This window comes from Oenanthe melanoleuca, chromosome 4 (assembly GCF_029582105.1).
Source record: "Oenanthe melanoleuca isolate GR-GAL-2019-014 chromosome 4, OMel1.0, whole genome shotgun sequence".
Taxonomy (NCBI): domain Eukaryota; kingdom Metazoa; phylum Chordata; class Aves; order Passeriformes; family Muscicapidae; genus Oenanthe; species Oenanthe melanoleuca.
Window position 1 is genome coordinate 2,538,920 of NC_079337.1, and position 6,158 is coordinate 2,545,077.

Below are 6,158 nucleotides of genomic sequence, written 5' to 3' on the forward strand. Positions count from 1 at the left end.
ATAAACCATTGGCTCAATGATGTCCATCCTGTTAAACCCAGTGTGTCAAATGGACACAATACAGCAACTACTGCTAGCCCTGTCACCCGCATGTGGAAGTCATTTCACAAATTCTTTGATGACTTGTCCTGACTCCTCAATGGACTCTCCACTCATGAGCACTGCTGTATTCAGCTGCTTTTAATTAACTGACTTCACATTCATATTCTCCATGATTTATCATTCCTACAGTTCCTTACTTTCCAGCTCCTGGTCACTTTCATCCCTGTATCCCATGATGCTTGCCTCTGCAATAGGTAGCAGAAGCTATCTCTGTCTCTGTCTCTCTGCAGCTGCCAGCCTTGTCCTTGTTTCACATCCTGCTTAACTCTGCACTCATTGTTCCTTCAATGCCACCTTTCTTCCTGCAGAGAGGGCAATATCCTTACATCTTACTACCTGGCTATATCCAAAATACGCATAAACCACCTGGGAAAAAATCCCGAACAGTTGGCAGAAGAGCAGCTCTCCTCCACCTACCCCTCCTGCAAACTCACCCCTGTCTCTGGAGCAGACCATAGTGCAGCACCACCTCTTTCTCTAATACACCAATCATCTTTTATACTTAACATTGATCACTGCTTGGAGATCAATCCACTTGACTTAAACTCGTGTCAAAAAATTTTTTAAAAAGCCACCACAGACGTGAGATGTAGCCAGATTTTTCCAATGTGAATTAGGCTAGAAAGCAATGTGGAGAAATGCTCTTGAGCCTTATTTTTAGCAAAGACAAAACAAGAGGTAGATTTACCTCAGAAAGAAGCAACAGAACCTTTTCATTAACTTCTTGATGAGCTTGTACCACTAGATGGTGCTTTCAAGAGAATCAAACAATTCAAGTCAAAGCACTGGGCAAGGTCAACACACTAGAATGGAGAGAAAAAAAAAACAACACAACAAATCAAACTAAAAACATACCCTTATGTTATTAAACTTGCATTCTAGGCCATGTTGTGGCTCCCTGGCAAAGAAAGGGAGTCTTTACACTGTCATCACAACAGGGACATGACGAACAATGACGTGATAATAAATGTTCTGAGCTCTCAGTTGCTTCCAGCAAAGGATACCAGGGCATGGAGAGAAGAAAATAGACTCGAGCACCCTCTGGGCAAGCAGATGTCATTTTCAGCAAAGAGATGAATTACACTCAAACTGACCTGAAGCCATCTCACTTACCACCTGTCATAGTCCCTCCAAGCATAACACTGCATCACTGGGCTCAGTGGTCTGGGGAAAAAAAAAAAGAAAAAAGTTGGTGTTTGTCCTTATGAAAAGCCATGAATTGAGAACTTTTCTGTTTACTTTGACCATTCAGAAGCTCGTTAAACAAACCATAAGAAAAGCCTGGCAACTGCCTTTCTAACTACGTTTTAAAACATGTGTAACATGGCTGTACTGATGAACGGCTCAGCCAGCTGGAAGCTTCAAGATGTGTTGTTTTGCCTCATGATCCAATCAGGTAATGAATAGAACATAGCACAAAACAAATATATACATTTTAATTTCAGTCTTTGCACTGTTTTATTGTTTGTTTAAGCCAGCCCAACTGAGACTCCTTGCACTATACGCCCCTGGTTGCATTCCATTGGAAACAAAGGCATATTTGAGGGAAGTATCTCTCACAAAGAGGTATTGATGAACCAGAAATCAGAGTCTGGACAAATGACCATTTTTCTATAAACACAGCTCTATTGTTTCAGCTGTTCTTCTCCAAGGGAATAAATATTTCATTATTCAAAGCAGTAGCTGAAAAAGCAGAACAACTCCTCCCCCTTCAACCAATAATCTTCCCCTCTCCACCCTGGAAAAACCAAACTCCCTGGTATCTGTGACATCTCTCTTGCAATATTTGTATTAATTTTTTCACTCTTAACTTGCCCACAAACACAGTATTGTGGAGGTAAAAAGAGAAAGCCTGAGCCAATTAAGATATGTACAGTAATTTCTATGATCCCTTGCCTACCACACATTAATTTCAACTTGCTCTCTGCATGTGCACCATCTGTATTGAACTCTTATTTTTTTATTACCAATGCCATATTTTTCACTAATCCTATCTGTTTTTTTTTTTTTTCTTTTACTCCATCCCTCAAGCTGCCTCCTCTGCAAGGAGTTCCTTCCCAAGTGTGTTCTCACTCATTTCACAGATACAAAATCAAAGGGAGGAACCAATTCTGTTTTCCCTCCAGCCCTAGCAGAGTTCAACATCTAATCTGAGTCAGGAACACTTTCTGGGAATCACTCCTTCTGATCCACACAAACCCCACAGCTCCAGAGTTACAAAACAAGATTTCAGTACCTGTAGAGGGATATTTCCATACTCTCACCCAAAATTCACACTGGCAAGATGGATGAGTGCAGGTGAATAGCTTCTCTAGTGTGTTATATCTCAAGAGAGAGCTGAGGGAAGAACTTACCAGTGCCTTCAGTTGTCCAGTGGGAGTGGTAAAGGAACAGCAAGGCTTTACTGGGAAGTGCTTAGAGATAGTAAGAAAGGCAAGGGACATGAAGCCCAAGACCAGAGGAGCTGCCTAGATACTAAAAAAAAAAAAAATCCCCTTTGCCAAATACTGAAAAAGGTTGCCCAGATAGGCTGTGGAACCCTGATACTCACATGGTCCAGACAGAATAGGCCAGGCCTTAAGCACCCAAAACTAAAATGATCAGTTCTGGGCACGGATTAGGCCTCCAGACAAAGTTTCCAACCTGGATTATTTTAGAATTACTATGCTCCAGGATGTCTGGAGGATAGTCCACTATGTCCAGGATCTGGAGTAACTATAGCCAGTAAATCTCCAAAACTGTGTTCCGAAAGTTCTACAAGGGCAAAATGAAGCAGCAGACCCATCTTCAATGGATTAAGGCTCCCAAATATTCAAACATATATATGACAGTTCTCCATTCATAGCATACAAAACCAAAAATCTTAGTAATCAGTTACTAAGTCTCAGTTAATAATCAAATATAGCAAAATATCCAACCCCCCCAACCTAAACCACAAAAAAGGGAAAAAATTACATGAACTGCAAACTGATCCAGCTTTAACACGCCTTATCAATAAAAGAACCAACTTTCCAAAATTGCTGGCAAAACTGCAGTGTTGGAGGTTAATCATGAAATGGCAGATTTTTTTCTTCCCTAATCATGCACTTTGATCAGTCAGTTATTACAGCTAGAGTAATAGGATAATGGGACAAATGGAAGTGTAACAGTTCACTGCTCCAAATATTTTCAAGCTCTTACATGTTTAACACACTCTTGACATGAAATAAGATCTAGGCTCCCTTAGCAAAACATTCAACGTATTATCCAATGTTCCCAGGAGGACTTGAATATGAATGTGCTCAGCAAGAGACAAAAGCTCCAATGAAATCACTGAGGGCTGAGTAAAGGATGAGGTCCTGCAGAGGAAGATCACTGATAGGAGGAGACAAACACAGGAAACACATCATTATGTGATGGCATCAACCCCGGGCTGCAGAGAGAGGGAAGAGCTCTGCACTGAGAAACAGCTCCCGCCCTCCCCAGCTCACAACAACACATCTGTCTGCAGTTATGTCATTTCCATCCCATTTTGGTCGACCTGGTCCATCATAAGCACAGACAGGTTACGTGGATATCCACAGATACAAGACACAAGCTATTTAGCTCCATTTCCACACAACTATTTGAGAATGTATTGGTGAAAAAACCCAAAGAAAATAAATAAAGGATTAACCCAAGGCAAATTCCCCCTCCAAGAGAAGAGGTCAAAAGGTTCCTAGAAAATAAAAGCAGACAAAACACTTATTTGAAAAGGAGAGAACAGATTTTCAGTAATACAAAATATTAGTTGCTTTTTTCTGCGATTGTTTAAAAATTACTTCCTAGAGTTTATATAAATCATGTTGCTGATATTCTGTACCAGCTTGCTACTTGCTTAAAGCTATTTCCCTTGTTCTATTTAACACTGTTATTTGAAGGCAGCCTTTAACATCACATTATTCAGAATTACATCAAAATTGTTAAATGCACCAAAAGTTCAAAAGTTAGTAAGTACATCAAAAGCTCATGAAGAACTTGGACAGATACACATATAGTGGCTCATTTGAGACCTTTGACTTGTAAGAAACAAGTAAGTCATCAGGGGTATGACAAGGCACACTAATAAACTTCTAATATCTACACAAATAATTACAATTTTCTTTTTAGCTTGTTGGAGCTCTAATTCCTTAAGGCTATTCTTTTCTCTAGTTTTGAGAGGAATGGAAATAAGTTCCTGACAATCTTAGAAGCATCTTTCCCATCCTTCTCTTGGTATTTAGTTCATCTTCTAAATAAAAGGGGAGAAGAAAGGCTACAGCAAAAACTAAATTAATGAGAGCAGTTTGGATAGAAAATTACTTTCAGTTTGTTCTCTCTTCCAAAGCCGATTGCCTGCCCTAAATGATTCATTCTACACTTCAGGCCTCCAAGCTTTCTGGTTGCCTTAAGCACAAGGACAGCATGAAATAATTGAAACCAACAACAAGAAAAAGCCTGTTGTTGACATTGTAGGAAATGGCACTGGACACACTCTTTAAAAACAGATAAACTGGTAAGAAAAGGTAAAGCCACCAAAGAGACAATGTAAAACGACCCAGCAGGTATCCTAAAAGATGTAGCTATAAAAAACAAGACACAACTTTAGCTGCAAAATGCTGTGGTCTCTTAAACAGACTTTGATGGTGGAATTGCACAGTGTGGATACATTTCTTAGCTTCAAGCAGAAGTGACTCCTCAGTAAAAAATGGCTTCTGCAGCATTCAGAAAACAGCTTGGCAGAATGCTGTTATTACTAGGGCTACTTAAAAGCACAGAAGGGGGAAAATAAAGACAGGAACACATAAAGATGAAAGTCTATTACTGTAAAGATGGAATAGAACAAGTTCCTAGGAAGCCTGTTTCTCCATCTGAAGCACAAAGAGGTTCTCTGACATCGGTAGTAGTGAATTCAGACCCCATCATAATGCCAAAATGAAACACAGACACACAAGTGAGGAGCCTGCTTGGAAGATGTGGCATGAGGATGTGGTGTTGGCTGCCCACACATCATGAAACAACTTCTTGGCGTGTGGTAGGTACATAGAGTGACTCTGGCATGCTTCCCCATCACCCCCACAGCAGAGTTACAACATGATGCACCAGTGCTGCCTGTGAGGGCCCTCAGCTGGGCAGTAAGGTCAGCAGTAGAAGTTCCAGGCTTCCCAAAGCACTGCAGAGCTGAGGTATGCTTGTGGCAACTGGAATGCCCTTTCCTCTCCCCGCTCTGGACTCACATCAGTGACCATAATTGATTCCCATAGCAGACTGGATTCACCACATTTAGGTTACTTTGCTTCTTACCCATTGCTAGAGGTCACTGTCCCCAGCTCCTCCCAGCTTTGTATTTAAGTGCATTTATGTTAGTCACCGGCCACTGGAGCTTAAACTCAGGATCTCTGCCCTGTACCCACTGCAAACATCCCAAAAAGAAAGCTAGAGAGCCCTGTTCTGGTTCTTCATGTTCCACTTCTCATAAATACCTGATCAGCAAGTCAGGATTGAAAGTGACCTTCTGGGCTGGGCCTATTGACTCATAGAAAACCCAGTCCTGCAATGGCTTTTACAGATCCATCAAGTTCATTCTTAAAATCAGAGTAGCTTTCTGACAAAGGGAATGGTACAACAGGTTACAGCCATAATTAGTTCACCAAGCAGAGCTTAGCACTACCTGAGGAGACAGAACACATCAAATGAATAAAGGACACAATGTCTTTTCTGCAGACTCTTAATACTATTCAACAAACATTCTCAGACTACTGCTTAATGCCATCTTTGACTAAAGAGAGTTCAAAATGCCAACCACAGTAGGGCTTGACAAGAGGGGGAGAAAAAAAAAGAAAAAAGAAGGAAAAAGAGAAAAGGAGCCAACTGCATGAGACACAAAGGAAATGCAGAACTTCATTTAAAGAGGTTCATAACTAATCTTTTGTCAAGCTTTTACCACTCTACAGCCAAGGCTATGAAGACTCTCCTACAATCATTTATAAAACAGAAAACCAAACATGCACACACCATACCACACCCCTATCACCTGGGTCAGTATGGGATTACCAAGT